Here is a 17,840-nt window from a genome sequence, read left to right as displayed (position 1 = left end):
GATACGTATACATTCAGTGACGGAGCACAAGCTTCAAGAAGTGAATTGCATGGATTCGGCAAATATTTAGAATGAGTAACAACTGTAGATTGAAATAAGGCAAGAATTTGATCAATTGCAAAAGTTGGACGTTTGGTACATACAGAGATGCAGTATTAGCGAATTTGATAGATATGGAGGAATTGATGTTGCGGTGAATGCAGAGAAGTTGCAAAATTGCAGAGAAGCACATTGGTTGAAAATGAGGGAAGTGGATGTGAAATGAATGCAGAGCAGTTGAAAATGAGGAGATTGTCTGAAATAGAGATGTTAATGTGTATAAATTAAAAAAATGAGTGGAGATAGAGCGATTGTTAGAAATGGAGAAGCTTTTACTTTCAGAGAAGGAGCACAAGCTTCAAGAAGTGAATTGCATGGATTTGGCAAATACGTAGAATGAGTAACATCTGTAGATAGAAATAATGCAAGAATTTGATCAATTGGAAAAATTGGTCGTTTGGTAGGTACAGAGATGCAGTATTAGCGAAATTGAACGTTATGGAGAAATTGAAGTTGCGGTGAATGCGGAGAAGCGCGAAAAGAGCAGAGAATCAGATTTCTTGAAAAGGAGAGAAATGGTTGTGAAATGAACAATGAGCAGCTGGAAATGTGGAGATTGTTTGAAATACAGATGTTAATGTATGTAATTAGAAGAAAGGTGTGGAGATAGAGCAATTGTTGAAAATGGAGAAGTTTATACTTTCAGAGACGGAGCAAAAGCTTCAAGAAGAGAATTGCATGGATTTGGCAAATATGTAGAAGGAGTAACATCTGTAGATAAAAATAATGCTAGAATATGATCAATTGCAAAAATTGGGCGTTTGGTAGGTGCAGAGATGCAGATTTAGCGAAGTTGAAAGATATGGAGAAATTGAAGTGTCGGTGAATGCGGAGAAGCTGCAGAATTGCAGAGAAGCACATTTGTTGAAAATGAGAGAAGTGGATTTGAAATGAATAATGAGCAGCTGGAAATGTGGATATTGTTTGAAATAGAGATGTTAATGTATATAAATAGAAGAAATGAGTGGAGATAGATCGATTCGTAGAAATGGAGAAGCTTATACTTTCAGAGAAAGAGCACAAGCTTCAAGGAGTGAATTGCATGGATTTGGCAAATATTTAGAATGAGTAACATCTGTAGATAGAAATAATGCAAGAATTTGATCAATTGCAAAAGTTGGACGTTTGGTACATACAGAGATGCAGTATTAGCGAATTTGATAGATATGGAGGAATTGAAGTTGCGGTGAATGCGGAGAAGCTGCAAAATTGCAGAGAAGCACATTTGTTGAAAATGAGAGAAGTGGATTTGAAATGAATAATGAGCAGCTGGAAATGTGGATATTGTTTGAAATAGAGATGTTAATGTGTAGAAATAAAAGAAATGAGTGGATTGTTAGAAATGGAGAAGCTTTTACTTTCAGAGAAGGAGCACAAGCTTCAAGAAGTGAATTGCATGGATTTGGCAAATTCGTAGCATGAGTAACATCTGAAGATAGAAATAATGCAAGAATTTGATCAATTGCAAAAATTGGGCTGTTGGTAGATAGAGAGAAGCAGTATTAGCGAAATTGAACGTTATGGAGAAATTGAAGTTGCGGTGAAAGCAGAGGAGCTGGAAGAGTGCAGAATGTGTTCAACTCCAAGAAAGTGAGAACTTGCATATACAGAAAAGCAGATTTGTTGAAAAGCAGAGAAGCGGATGTGCAATGAATGATGAGCAGCTAGAATGTGGAGATTGTCTGAAATAGAGATGTTAATGTATGGAAATCGAAGAAATGACTGGAGATAGATCAATTGTTAGATACGGAGATACGTATACATTCAGTGAAGGAGCACAAGCTTCAGTAAGTGAATTGCATGGATTTGGCAAATATGTAGAATGAGTAACATCTGTAGATAGAAATAATGCTAGAATTTGTTCATTTGCAAAAATTGGCCGTTTGGTACATACAGAGATGCAGTATTAGCGAATCTGATAGATATGGAGGAACTGAAGTTGCGGTGAATGCGGAGAAGCTGCAAAATTGCAGAGAAGCACATTTGTTGAAAATGAGGGAAGTGGATGTGAAATGAATGATGAGCAGTTGAAAATGTGGAGATTGTCTGAAATAAAGATGTTAATGTGTATAAATGGAAGAAATGATTGAAGATAGACCGATTGTTAGAAATGGAGAAGTTTATACTTTCAGAGGCGGAGCAAAAGCTTCAAGAAGTGAATTGCATGGATTTGGCAAATATGTAGAAGGAGTAACATCTGTAGATAAAATTATTGCTAGAATATGATCAATTGCAAAATTGGGTGTTTGGTAGGTACTGAGATTCAGAATGAGCGAAATTGAAAGATATGGAGAAATTGAAGTTGCGGTGAATGCGGAGAAGCTGCAAAATTGCAGAGAAGCACATTTGTTGAAAATGAGAGAAGTGGATGTGAAATGAATAATGAGCAGCTGGAAATGTGGAGATTGTTTGAAATAGAGATGTTAATGTGTATAAATAAAAGAAATGAGTGGAGATAGAGCGATTGTTAGAAATGGAGAAGCTTTTACTTTCAGACAAGGAGCACAAGCTTGAAGAAGTGAATTGCATGGATTTGGAAAATGCGTAGAATGAGTAACATCTGTAGATTGAAATAATGCAAGAATTTGATCAATTTCAAGAATTGGGCGTTTGGTAGATACAGAGATGCAGTATTAGCGAACCTCATTGATATGGAGAAATTGAAGTTGCGGAGAAGCTGCAAAAGTGCAGAGAAGCAGATTTGTTGAAAAGGAGAGAAGAGGATGTGAAATGAATGATGAGCAGTTGAAAATGTGGAGATTGTCTGAATTAGAGATGTTAATGTAAGTAACTCGAAGAAATGAGTTGAAATAGAGCAATTGTTAGAAACGGAGAAACGTATACTTTCAGAGAAGGAGCACAAGCTTCAATAAGTGAATTGCATGGATTTGGCAAATATGTAGAATGAGTAACATCCGTAGATAGAAATAATGCTAGAATTAGATCAATTGCAAAAATTGGGCGTTTGGTAAATAGAGAGATGCAGTATTAGCGAAATTGAACGTTATGGGGAAATTGAAGTTGCGGTGAAAGCAGAGAAGCGGGAAACGAGCAGAGAAGCAGATTTCTTGATAAGTAGAGAAATGGTTGTGAAATGAGCAATGAGCAGCTGGAATTGTGGAGATTGTTTGAAATAGAGATGTTAATGTATGTAATTAGAAGAAATGTGTGGAGATAGAGCAATTGTTGAAAATGGAGAAGTTTATACTTTCAGAGACGGAGCACAAGCTTCAAGAAGTGAATTGCATGGATTCGGCAAATATTTAGAATGAGTAACAACTGTAGATTGAAATAAGGCAAGAATTTGATCAATTGCAAAAGTTGGACGCTTGGTACATACAGAGATGCAGTATTAGCGAATTTGATAGATATGGAGGAATTGATGTCGCGGTGAATGCGGAGAAGTTGCAAAATTGCAGAGAAGCACATTGGTTGAAAGTGAGGGAAGTGGATGTGAAATGAATAATGAGCAGTTGAAAATGAGAAGATTGTCTGAAATAGAGATGTTAATGTGTATAAATAAAAAAAATGAGTGGAGATAGAGCGATTGTTAGAAATGGAGAAGCTTTTACTTTCAGAGAAGGAGCACAAGCTTCAAGAAGTGAATTGCATGGATTTGGCAAATACGTAGAATGAGTAACATCTGTAGATAGAAATAATGCAAGAATTTGATCAATTGGAAAAATTGGTCGTTTGGTAGGTACAGAGATGCAGTATTAGCGAAATTGAACGTTATGGAGAAATTGAAGTTGCGGTGAATGCGGAGAAGCGCGAAAAGAGCAGAGAATCAGATTTCTTGAAAAGGAGAGAAATGGTTGTGAAATGAACAATGAGCAGCTGGAAATGTGGAGATTGTTTGAAATACAGATGTTAATGTATGTAATTAGAAGAAAGGTGTGGAGATAGAGCAATTGTTGAAAATGGAGAAGTTTATACTTTCAGTGACGGAGCAAAAGCTTCAAGAAGAGAATTGCATGGATTGGGCATATATGTAGAAGGAGTAACATCTGTAGATAGAAATAATGCTAGAATATGATCAATTGCAAAAATTGGGCGTTTGGTAGGTGCAGAGAAGCAGATTTAGCGAAGTTGAAAGATATGGAGAAATTGAAGTGTCGGTGAATGCGGAGAAGCTGCAGAATTGCAGAGAAGCACATTTGTTGAAAATGAGAGATGTGGATGTGAAATGAATAACGAGCAGCTGGAAATGTGGAGATTGTTTGAAATAGAGATGTTAATGTATATAAATAGAAGAAATGAGTGGAGATAGAGCGATTCGTAGAAATGGAGAAGCTTATACTTTCAGAGAAGGAGCACAAGCTTCAAGGAGTGAATTGCATGGATTTGGCAAATATTTAGAATGAGTAACATCTGCAGATAGAAATAATGCAAGAATTTGATCAATTGCAAAAATTGGGAGTTTGGTCGGTACAGAGATGCAGATTAGCGAAATTGAAAGATATGGAGAAATTTAACTTGCGATGAATGCGCATTACCGGGAAACGAGCAGAGAAGCAGATTTCTTGAATAGGAGAGAAATGGTTGTGAAATGAGCAATGAGCAGCTGGAATTGTGGAGATTGTTTGAAATAGAGATGTTAATGTATGTAATTAGAAGAAATGTGTGGAGATAGAACAATTGTTGAAAATGGAGACGTTTATACTTTCAGAGACGGAGCTAAAGCTTCAAAAAGTGAATTGCATGGATTTGGCAAATATGTAGAAGGAATAACATCTGTACATAGAAATAATGCTAGAATATGATCAATTGCAATAATTGGGCATTTGGTAGGTACAGAGATTCAGAATGAGCGAAATTGAAAGATATGGAGAAATTGAAGTTGCGGTGAATGCGGAGAAGCTGCAAAATTGCAGAGAAGCACATTTGTTGAAAATGAGAGAAGTGGATGTGAAATGAATAATGAGCAGCTGGAAATGTGGAGATTGTCTGAAATAGAGATGCTAATGTGTATAAATAAAAGAAATGAGTGGAGATAGAGCGATTGTTAGAAATGGAGAAGCTTTTACTTTCAGAGAAGGAGACAAGCTTCAAGAAGTGAATTGCATGGATTTGGCAAATGCGTAGAATGGGTAACATCTGTAGATAGAAATAATGCAAGAATTTGATCAATTGCAAAAATTGGGCGTTTGGTAGATACAGAGATGCAGTATTAGCGAACCTCATCGATATTCAAGAAATTGAAGTTGCGGAGAAGCTGCAAAAGTGCAGAGAAGCAGATTTGTTGAAAAGGAGAAAAGAGGATGTGAAATGAATGATGAGCAGTTGAAAATGTGGAGATTGTCTGAAATAGACATGTTAATGGATGTAACTCGAAGAAATGAGTTGAGATAGAGCAATTGTTAGAAACGAAGAAACGTATACTTTCAGAGAAGGAGCACAAGCTTCAATAAGTGAATTGCAAGAATTTGGCAAATATGTAGAATGAGTTGTTACTGTAGATAGAAATAATGCAAGAATTAGATCAATTGCAAAAATTGGGCGTTTGGTAGATATAGAGATGCAGTATTAGCGAAATTGAGCGTTATGGAAAATTGAAGTTGCGATGAAAGCAGAGAAGCGGGAAACGAGCAGAGAAGCAGATTTCTTGAAAAGTAGATAAATGGTTGTGAAATGAATAATGATCAGCTGGAAATGTGGAGATTGTTTGAAATGGAGATGTTAATGTATGTAATTACAAGAAGTGAGTGGAGATAGAGCGATTTTTATAAATGGAGACACTTTAACTTTCAGAGAAGGAGGAGAAGCTTCAAGAAGTGAATTGCATGGATTTGGCAAATATGTAGAATGAGAAAGATCTGTAGATAGGAATAATGCTAGAATTTCATCCATTGGAAAAATTGTACATTTGGTAGGTGCAGAGATGCAGCATTAGCGAAATTGAAGGATATGGAGCAATTGAAGTTGCGGTGAATGCGGAGGAGCTGGAAGAGTGCAGAATGTGTTCAACTCCTAGAAAGTGAGAACTTGCATATACAGAAAAGCAGATTTCTTGAAAATCAGAGAAGTGGATGTGCAATGAATGATGAGCAGCTAGAATGTGGAGATTGTCTGAAATAGAGAGGTTAATGTATGTAACTCGAAGAAATGAGTTGAGATAGAGCAATTGTTAGAAACGGAGAAACGTATACTTTCAGAGAAGGAGCACAAGCTTCAATAAGTCAATTGCATGCATTTGGCAAATATGTAGAATGAGTAACATCTGTAGATAGAAATAATGCTCGATTTAGATCAATTGCAAAAATTGGGCGTTTGGTAAATAGAGAGATGCACTATTAGTGAAATTGAAAGATATGGAGAAATTGAAGTTGCGGTGAATGCGGAGAAGCTGCAAAAGAGCAGAGAAGCAGATTTGTTGAAACGGAGAGAAGTGGATGTGAAATGAATGATGAGCAGTTGAAAATGTGGAGATTGGCTGACATAGAGATGTTAATGTATGTAACTCGAAGAAATGAGTTGAGATAGAGCAATTGTTAGAAATGGAGAAGCTTTTACTTTCAGAGAAGGAGCACAAGCTTCAAGAAGTGAATTTCATGCAATTGGCAAATATGTAGAATGAGAAAGATCTGTAGATAGGAATAATGCTAGAAGTTCATCCATTGGAAAAATTGGACATTTGGTAGATGCAGAGATGCAGCATTAGCGAAATTGAAGGATATGGAGCAATTGAAGTTGCGGTGAATGCGGAGGAGCTGGAAGAGTGCAGAATGTGTTCAATCCAAGAAATTGAGAACTTGCATATACAGAAAAGCAGATTTGTTGAAAAGCAGAGAAGTGGATGTGCAATGAATGATGAGTAGCTAGAATGTGGAGATTGTCTGAAATAGAGAGGTTAATGTATGGAAATCGAAGAAATGACTGGAAATATAGCAATTGTTAGAAACGGAGATACGTATACATTCAGTGAAGGAGCACAAGCTTCAGTAAGTGAATTGCATGGATTTGGGCAAATATGTAGAATGAGTAACTTCTGTAGATAGAAATAATGCTAGAATTTGTTCATTTGCAAAAATTGGGCGTTTGGTACATACAGAGATGCAGTATTAGCGAATTTGATAGATATGGAGGAACTGAAGTTGCGGTGAATGCGGAGAAGCTGCAAAATTGCAGTGAAGCACATTTGTTGAAAATGAGGGAAGTGGATGTGAAATGAATGATGAGCAGTTGTAAATGTGGAGACTGTCTGAAATAAAGATGTTAATGTGTATAAATGGAAGAAATGATTGAAGATAGAGCGATTGTTAGAAATGGAGAAGTTTATACTTTCAGAGACGGAGCAAAAGTTTCAAGAAGTGAATTGCATGGATTTGGCAAATATGTAGAAGGAGTAACATCTGTAGATAAAATTATTGTTAGAATATGATCAATTGCAAAAATTGGGTGTTTGGTAGGTACAGAGATTCAGAATGAGCGAAATTGAAAGATATGGAGAAATTGAAGTTGCGGTGAATGCGGAGAAGCTGCAAAATTGCAGAGAAGCACATTTGTTGAAAATGAGAGAAGTGGATGTGAAATGAATAATGAGCAGCTGGAAATGTGGAGATTGTTTGAAATAGAGATGTTAATGTGTATAAATAATAGAAATGAGTGGAGATAGAGCGATTGTTAGAAATGGAGAAGCTTTTACTTTCAGACAAGGAGCACAAGCTTCAAGAAGTGAATTGCATGGATTTGGCAAATGCGTAGAATGAGTAACATCTGTAGATTGAAATAATGCAAGAATTTGATCAATTGCAAAAAGTGGGCGTTTGGTAGATACAGAGATGCAGTATTAGCGAACCTCATCGATATGGAGAAATTGAAGTTGCGGAGAAGCTGCAAAAGTGCAGAGAAGCAGATTTGTTGAAAAGGAGAGAAGAGGATGTGAAATGAATGATGAGCAGTTGAAAATGTGGAGATTGTTGAATTAGAGATGTTAATGTAAGTAACTCGGAGAAATGAGTTGAGATAGAGCAATTGTTAGAAACGGAGAAAAGTATACTTTCAGAGAAGGAGCACAAGCTTCAATAAGTGAATTGCATGGATTTGGCAAATATGTAGAATGAGTAACATCTGTAGATAGAAATAATGCTAGAATTAGATCAATTGGAAAAATTGGGCGTTTGGTAGGTACAGAGATGCAGTATTAGCGAAATTGAACGTTATGGGGAAATTGAAGTTGCGGTGAAAGCAGAGAAGCGGGAAACGAGCAGAGAAGCAGATTTCTTGAAAAGTAGAGAAATGGTTGTGAAATGAACAATGAGCAGCTGGAAAGGTGGAGATTGTTTGAAATGGAGATGTTAATGTATGTAATTAGAAGAAGTGAGTGGAGATAGAGCGATTTTTATAAATGGAGAAACTTTAACTTTCAGAGAAGGAGCAGAAGCTTCAAGAAGTGAATTGCATGGATTTGGCAAATATGTAGAATGAGTGACATCTGTAGATAGAAATAATGCTAGAATTTGATCAATTGCAAAAATTGGGCTTTTGGTAGATAGAGAGATGCAATATTAGCGAAATTGAAAGATATGGAGAAATTGAAGTTGCGATGAATGCGGAGAAGCTGCAAAAGAGCAGAGAAGCAGATTTGTTGAAACGGAGAGAAGTGGATGTGAAATGAATAATGAGCAGTTGAAAATGTGGAGATTGCCTGAAATAGAGATGTTAATGTATGTAACTCGAAGAGATGAGTTGAGATAGAGCGATTGTTAGAAATGGAGAAGCTTTTACTTTCAGAGAAGGAGCACAAGCTTGAAGAAGTGAATTGCATGGATTTGGCAAATGCGTAGAATGAGTAACATCTGTAGATAGAAATAATGCAAGAATTTGATCAATTGCAAAAATTGGGCGTTTGGTAGATACAGAGATGCAGTATTAGCGAACCTCATCGATATGGAGAAATTGAAGTTGCGGAGAAGCTGCAAAAGTGCAGAGAAGCAGATTTGTTGAAAAGGAGAGAAGAGGATGTGAAATGAATGATGAGCAGTTGAATATTTGGAGATTGTCTGAAATAGAGATGTTAATGTATGTAACTCGAAGAAATGAGTTGAGATAGAGCAATTGTTAGAAACGGAGAAACGTATACTTTCAGAGAAGGAGCACAAGCTTCAATAAGTGAATTGCATGGATTTGGCAAATATGTAGAATGAGTAACATCTGTAGATTGAAATAAGGCAAGAATTTGATCAATTGCAAGAGTTGGACGTTTGGTACATACAGTGATGCAGTATTAGCGAAATTGAACGTTATTGAGAAATTGAAGTTGCGGTGAAAGAAGAGAAGCGGGAAACGAGCAGAGAAGCAGATTTCTTGAAAAGTAGAGAAATGGTTGTGAAATGAATAATGAGCAGCTGGAAATTTGGAGATTGTTTGAAATGGAGATGTTAATGTATGTAATTAGAAAACGTGAGTGGAGATAGAGCGATTTTTATAAATGGAGAAACTTTAACTTTCAGAGAAGGAGCAGAAGCTTCAAGAAGTGAATTGCATGGATTTGGCAAATATGTAGAATGAGTGGCATCTGTAGATTGAAATAATGCTAGAATTTGATCAATTGCAAGAATTGGGCTTTTGGTAGATAGAGAGATGCAATATTAGCGAAATTGAAAGATATGGAGAAATTGAAATTGCGGCGAATGCCGAGAAGCTGCAAAACAGCAGAGAAGCAGATATGTTGAAACGGAGAGAAGTGGATGTGAAATGAATGAAGAGCAGTTGAAAATGTGGAGATTGCCTGAAATAGAGATGTTAATGTATGTAACTCGAAGAAATGAGTTGAGATAGAGCAATTGTTAGAAATGGACAAGCTCTTACTTTCAGAGAAGGAGCACAAGCTTCAAGAAGTGAATTTCATGCAATTGGCAAATATGTAGAATGAGAAAGATCTGTAGATAGGAATAATGCTAGAAGTTCATCCATTGGAAAAATTGGACATTTGGTAGATGCAGAGATGCAGCATTAGCGAAATTGAAGGATATGGAGCAATTGAAGTTGCGGTGAATGCGGAGGAGCTGGAAGAGTGCAGAATGTGTTCAATCCAAGAAATTGAGAACTTGCATATACAGAAAAGCAGATTTGTTGAAAAGCAGAGAAGTGGATGTGCAATGAATGATGAGTAGCTAGAATGTGGAGATTGTCTGAAATAGAGAGGTTAATGTATGGAAATCGAAGAAATGACTGGAAATATAGCAATTGTTAGAAACGGAGATACGTATACATTCAGTGAAGGAGCACAAGCTTCAGTAAGTGAATTGCATGGATTTGGGCAAATATGTAGAATGAGTAACTTCTGTAGATAGAAATAATGCTAGAATTTGTTCATTTGCAAAAATTGGGCGTTTGGTACATACAGAGATGCAGTATTAGCGAATTTGATAGATATGGAGGAACTGAAGTTGCGGTGAATGCGGAGAAGCTGCAAAATTGCAGTGAAGCACATTTGTTGAAAATGAGGGAAGTGGATGTGAAATGAATGATGAGCAGTTGTAAATGTGGAGACTGTCTGAAATAAAGATGTTAATGTGTATAAATGGAAGAAATGATTGAAGATAGAGCGATTGTTAGAAATGGAGAAGTTTATACTTTCAGAGACGGAGCAAAAGTTTCAAGAAGTGAATTGCATGGATTTGGCAAATATGTAGAAGGAGTAACATCTGTAGATAAAATTATTGTTAGAATATGATCAATTGCAAAAATTGGGTGTTTGGTAGGTACAGAGATTCAGAATGAGCGAAATTGAAAGATATGGAGAAATTGAAGTTGCGGTGAATGCGGAGAAGCTGCAAAATTGCAGAGAAGCACATTTGTTGAAAATGAGAGAAGTGGATGTGAAATGAATAATGAGCAGCTGGAAATGTGGAGATTGTTTGAAATAGAGATGTTAATGTGTATAAATAATAGAAATGAGTGGAGATAGAGCGATTGTTAGAAATGGAGAAGCTTTTACTTTCAGACAAGGAGCACAAGCTTCAAGAAGTGAATTGCATGGATTTGGCAAATGCGTAGAATGAGTAACATCTGTAGATTGAAATAATGCAAGAATTTGATCAATTGCAAAAAGTGGGCGTTTGGTAGATACAGAGATGCAGTATTAGCGAACCTCATCGATATGGAGAAATTGAAGTTGCGGAGAAGCTGCAAAAGTGCAGAGAAGCAGATTTGTTGAAAAGGAGAGAAGAGGATGTGAAATGAATGATGAGCAGTTGAAAATGTGGAGATTGTTGAATTAGAGATGTTAATGTAAGTAACTCGGCGAAATGAGTTGAGATAGAGCAATTGTTAGAAACGGAGAAAAGTATACTTTCAGAGAAGGAGCACAAGCTTCAATAAGTGAATTGCATGGATTTGGCAAATATGTAGAATGAGTAACATCTGTAGATAGAAATAATGCTAGAATTAGATCAATTGGAAAAATTGGGCGTTTGGTAGGTACAGAGATGCAGTATTAGCGAAATTGAACGTTATGGGGAAATTGAAGTTGCGGTGAAAGCAGAGAAGCGGGAAACGAGCAGAGAAGCAGATTTCTTGAAAAGTAGAGAAATGGTTGTGAAATGAACAATGAGCAGCTGGAAAGGTGGAGATTGTTTGAAATGGAGATGTTAATGTATGTAATTAGAAGAAGTGAGTGGAGATAGAGCGATTTTTATAAATGGAGAAACTTTAACTTTCAGAGAAGGAGCAGAAGCTTCAAGAAGTGAATTGCATGGATTTGGCAAATATGTAGAATGAGTGACATCTGTAGATAGAAATAATGCTAGAATTTGATCAATTGCAAAAATTGGGCTTTTGGTAGATAGAGAGATGCAATATTAGCGAAATTGAAAGATATGGAGAAATTGAAGTTGCGATGAATGCGGAGAAGCTGCAAAAGAGCAGAGAAGCAGATTTGTTGAAACGGAGAGAAGTGGATGTGAAATGAATAATGAGCAGTTGAAAATGTGGAGATTGCCTGAAATAGAGATGTTAATGTATGTAACTCGAAGAGATGAGTTGAGATAGAGCGATTGTTAGAAATGGAGAAGCTTTTACTTTCAGAGAAGGAGCACAAGCTTGAAGAAGTGAATTGCATGGATTTGGCAAATGCGTAGAATGAGTAACATCTGTAGATAGAAATAATGCAAGAATTTGATCAATTGCAAAAATTGGGCGTTTGGTAGATACAGAGATGCAGTATTAGCGAACCTCATCGATATGGAGAAATTGAAGTTGCGGAGAAGCTGCAAAAGTGCAGAGAAGCAGATTTGTTGAAAAGGAGAGAAGAGGATGTGAAATGAATGATGAGCAGTTGAATATTTGGAGATTGTCTGAAATAGAGATGTTAATGTATGTAACTCGAAGAAATGAGTTGAGATAGAGCAATTGTTAGAAACGGAGAAACGTATACTTTCAGAGAAGGAGCACAAGCTTCAATAAGTGAATTGCATGGATTTGGCAAATATGTAGAATGAGTAACATCTGTAGATTGAAATAAGGCAAGAATTTGATCAATTGCAAGAGTTGGACGTTTGGTACATACAGTGATGCAGTATTAGCGAAATTGAACGTTATTGAGAAATTGAAGTTGCGGTGAAAGAAGAGAAGCGGGAAACGAGCAGAGAAGCAGATTTCTTGAAAAGTAGAGAAATGGTTGTGAAATGAATAATGAGCAGCTGGAAATTTGGAGATTGTTTGAAATGGAGATGTTAATGTATGTAATTAGAAAACGTGAGTGGAGATAGAGCGATTTTTATAAATGGAGAAACTTTAACTTTCAGAGAAGGAGCAGAAGCTTCAAGAAGTGAATTGCATGGATTTGGCAAATATGTAGAATGAGTGGCATCTGTAGATTGAAATAATGCTAGAATTTGATCAATTGCAAGAATTGGGCTTTTGGTAGATAGAGAGATGCAATATTAGCGAAATTGAAAGATATGGAGAAATTGAAATTGCGGCGAATGCCGAGAAGCTGCAAAACAGCAGAGAAGCAGATATGTTGAAACGGAGAGAAGTGGATGTGAAATGAATGAAGAGCAGTTGAAAATGTGGAGATTGCCTGAAATAGAGATGTTAATGTATGAAACTCGAAGAAGTGAGTTGAGATAGAGCAATTGTTAGAAATGGAGAAGTTTATACTTTCAGAGACGGAGCAAAAGCTTCAAGAAGTGAAGTGCATGGATTTGGCAAATATGTAGAAGGAGTAACATCTGTAGATAAAAATAATGCTAGAATATGATCAATTGCAAAAATTGGGCGCTTGGTAGGTACAGAGATTCAGAATGAGCGAAATTGAAAGATATGGAGAAATTGAAGTTGCGGTGAATGCGGAGAAGCTGCAAAAATGCAGAGAAGCACATTTGTTGAAATGAGAGAAGCGGATGTGAAATGAATAATGAGCAGATGGAAATGTGGAGATTGTTTGAAATAGAGATGTTAATGTGTATAAATAAAGGAAATGAGTGGAGATAGAGCGATTGTTAGAAATGGAGAAGCTATAACTTTCAGAGAAGGAGCACAAGCTTCAAGAAGTGAATTGCATGGATTTGGCAAATGCGTAGAATGAGTAACATCTGTAGATAGAAATAATGCAAGAATTTGATCAATTGCAAAAATTGGGCGTTTGGTAGATACAGAGATGCAGTATTAGCAAAGCTCATCGATATGGAGAAATTGAAGTTGCGGAGAAGCTGCAAAAGTGCAGAGAAGCAGATTTGTTGAAAAGGAGAGAAGAGGATGTGAAATGAATGATGAGCAGTTGAAAATGTGGAGATTGTCTGAAATAGAGATGTTAATGGATGTAACTCGAAGAAATGAGTTGAGATAGAGCAATTGTTAGAAACGAAGAAACGTATACTTTCAGAGAAGGAGCACAAGCTTCAATAAGTGAATTGCATGGATTTGGCAAATATGTAGAATGAGTTGTTACTGTAGATAGAAATAATGCAAGAATTAGATCAATTGCAAAAATTGGGCGTTTGGTAGATATAGAGATGCAGTATTAGCGAAATTGAGCGTTATGGAAAATTGAAGTTGCGATGAAAGCAGAGAAGCGGGAAACGAGCAGAGAAGCAGATTTCTTGAAAAGTAGATAAATGGTTGTGAAATGAATAATGATCAGCTGGAAATGTGGAGATTGTTTGAAATGGAGATGTTAATGTATGTAATTAGAAGAAGTGAGTGGAGATAGAGCGATTTTTATAAATGGAGACACTTTAACTTTCAGAGAAGGAGGAGAAGCTTCAAGAAGTGAATTGCATGGATTTGGCAAATATGTAGAATGAGAAAGATCTGTAGATAGGAATAATGCTAGAATTTCATCCATTGGAAAAATTGTACATTTGGTAGGTGCAGAGATGCAGCATTAGCGAAATTGAAGGATATGGAGCAATTGAAGTTGCGGTGAATGCGGAGGAGCTGGAAGAGTGCAGAATGTGTTCAACTCCTAGAAAGTGAGAACTTGCATATACAGAAAAGCAGATTTCTTGAAAATCAGAGAAGTGGATGTGCAATGAATGATGAGCAGCTAGAATGTGGAGATTGTCTGAAATAGAGAGGTTAATGTATGTAACTCGAAGAAATGAGTTGAGATAGAGCAATTGTTAGAAACGGAGAAACGTATACTTTCAGAGAAGGAGCACAAGCTTCAATAAGTCAATTGCATGCATTTGGCAAATATGTAGAATGAGTAACATCTGTAGATAGAAATAATGCTCGATTTAGATCAATTGCAAAAATTGGGCGTTTGGTAAATAGAGAGATGCACTATTAGTGAAATTGAAAGATATGGAGAAATTGAAGTTGCGGTGAATGCGGAGAAGCTGCAAAAGAGCAGAGAAGCAGATTTGTTGAAACGGAGAGAAGTGGATGTGAAATGAATGATGAGCAGTTGAAAATGTGGAGATTGGCTGACATAGAGATGTTAATGTATGTAACTCGAAGAAATGAGTTGAGATAGAGCAATTGTTAGAAATGGAGAAGCTTTTACTTTCAGAGAAGGAGCACAAGCTTCAAGAAGTGAATTTCATGCAATTGGCAAATATGTAGAATGAGAAAGATCTGTAGATAGGAATAATGCTAGAAGTTCATCCATTGGAAAAATTGGACATTTGGTAGATGCAGAGATGCAGCATTAGCGAAATTGAAGGATATGGAGCAATTGAAGTTGCGGTGAATGCGGAGGAGCTGGAAGAGTGCAGAATGTGTTCAATCCAAGAAATTGAGAACTTGCATATACAGAAAAGCAGATTTGTTGAAAAGCAGAGAAGTGGATGTGCAATGAATGATGAGTAGCTAGAATGTGGATATTGTCTGAAATAGAGAGGTTAATGTATGGAAATCGAAGAAATGACTGGAGATATAGCAATTGTTAGAAACGGAGATACGTATACATTCAGTGAAGGAGCACAAGCTTCAGTAAGTGAATTGCATGGATTTGGGCAAATATGTAGAATGAGTAACTTCTGTAGATAGAAATAATGCTAGAATTTGTTCATTTGCAAAAATTGGGCGTTTGGTACATACAGAGATGCAGTATTAGCGAATTTGATAGATATGGAGGAACTGAAGTTGCGGTGAATGCGGAGAAGCTGCAAAATTGCAGTGAAGCACATTTGTTGAAAATGAGGGAAGTGGATGTGAAATGAATGATGAGCAGTTGTAAATGTGGAGACTGTCTGAAATAAAGATGTTAATGTGTATAAATGGAAGAAATGATTGAAGATAGAGCGATTGTTAGAAATGGAGAAGTTTATACTTTCAGAGACGGAGCAAAAGTTTCAAGAAGTGAATTGCATGGATTTGGCAAATATGTAGAAGGAGTAACATCTGTAGATAAAATTATTGCTAGAATATGATCAATTGCAAAAATTGGGTGTTTGGTAGGTACAGAGATTCAGAATGAGCGAAATTGAAAGATATGGAGAAATTGAAGTTGCGGTGAATGCGGAGAAGCTGCAAAATTGCAGAGAAGCACATTTGTTGAAAATGAGAGAAGTGGATGTGAAATGAATAATGAGCAGCTGGAAATGTGGAGATTGTTTGAAATAGAGATGTTAATGTGTATAAATAATAGAAATGAGTGGAGATAGAGCGATTGTTAGAAATGGAGAAGCTTTTACTTTCAGACAAGGAGCACAAGCTTCAAGAAGTGAATTGCATGGATTTGGCAAATGCGTAGAATGAGTAACATCTGTAGATTGAAATAATGCAAGAATTTGATCAATTGCAAAAAGTGGGCGTTTGGTAGATACAGAGATGCAGTATTAGCGAACCTCATCGATATGGAGAAATTGAAGTTGCGGAGAAGCTGCAAAAGTGCAGAGAAGCAGATTTGTTGAAAAGGAGAGAAGAGGATGTGAAATGAATGATGAGCAGTTGAAAATGTGGAGATTGTTGAATTAGAGATGTTAATGTAAGTAACTCGGAGAAATGAGTTGAGATAGAGCAATTGTTAGAAACGGAGAAAAGTATACTTTCAGAGAAGGAGCACAAGCTTCAATAAGTGAATTGCATGGATTTGGCAAATATGTAGAATGAGTAACATCTGTAGATAGAAATAATGCTAGAATTAGATCCATTGGAAAAATTGGGCGTTTGGTAGGTACAGAGATGCAGTATTAGCGAAATTGAACGTTATGGGGAAATTGAAGTTGCGGTGAAAGCAGAGAAGCGGGAAACGAGCAGAGAAGCAGATTTCTTGAAAAGTAGAGAAATGGTTGTGAAATGAACAATGAGCAGCTGGAAAGGTGGAGATTGTTTGAAATGGAGATGTTAATGTATGTAATTAGAAGAAGTGAGTGGAGATAGAGCGATTTTTATAAATGGAGAAACTTTAACTTTCAGAGAAGGAGCAGAAGCTTCAAGAAGTGAATTGCATGGATTTGGCAAATATGTAGAATGAGTGACATCTGTAGATAGAAATAATGCTAGAATTTGATCAATTGCAAAAATTGGGCTTTTGGTAGATAGAGAGATGCAATATTAGCGAAATTGAAAGATATGGAGAAATTGAAGTTGCGATGAATGCGGAGAAGCTGCAAAAGAGCAGAGAAGCAGATTTGTTGAAACGGAGAGAAGTGGATGTGAAATGAATAATGAGCAGTTGAAAATGTGGAGATTGCCTGAAATAGAGATGTTAATGTATGTAACTCGAAGAGATGAGTTGAGATAGAGCGATTGTTAGAAATGGAGAAGCTTTTACTTTCAGACAAGGAGCACAAGCTTGAAGAAGTGAATTGCATGGATTTGGCAAATGCGTAGAATGAGTAACATCTGTAGATAGAATAATGCAAGAATTTGATCAATTGCAAAAAATTGGGCGTTTGGTAGATACAGAGGATGCAGTATTAGCGAACCTCATCGATATGGAGAAATTGAAGTTGCGGAGAAGCTGCAAAAGTGCAGAGAAGCAGATTTGTTGAAAAGGAGAGAAGAGGATGTGGAAATGAATGATGAGCAGTTGAATATTTGGAGATTGTCTGAAATAGAGATGTTAATGTATGTAACTCGAAGAAAATGAGTTGAGATAGAGCAATTGTTAGAAACGGAGAAACGTATACTTTCAGAGAAGGGAGCACAAGCTTCAATAAGTGAATTGCATGGATTTGGCAAATATGTAGAATGAGTAACATCTGTAGATTGAAATAAGGCAAGAATTTGATCAATTGCAAGAGTTGGACGTTTGGTACATACAGAGATGCAGTATTAGCGAAATTGAACGTTATTGAGAAATTGTCATATTCATTTCACAACCATTTCTCTACTTTTCAAGA

Source organism: Cetorhinus maximus, chromosome 11, assembly GCF_964194155.1.
Source record: "Cetorhinus maximus chromosome 11, sCetMax3.hap1.1, whole genome shotgun sequence".
In the NCBI taxonomy this organism is placed as follows: domain Eukaryota; kingdom Metazoa; phylum Chordata; class Chondrichthyes; order Lamniformes; family Cetorhinidae; genus Cetorhinus; species Cetorhinus maximus.
The sequence above is the reverse complement of the archived record's forward strand: the minus strand, read 5'-3'. Positions refer to the sequence as shown.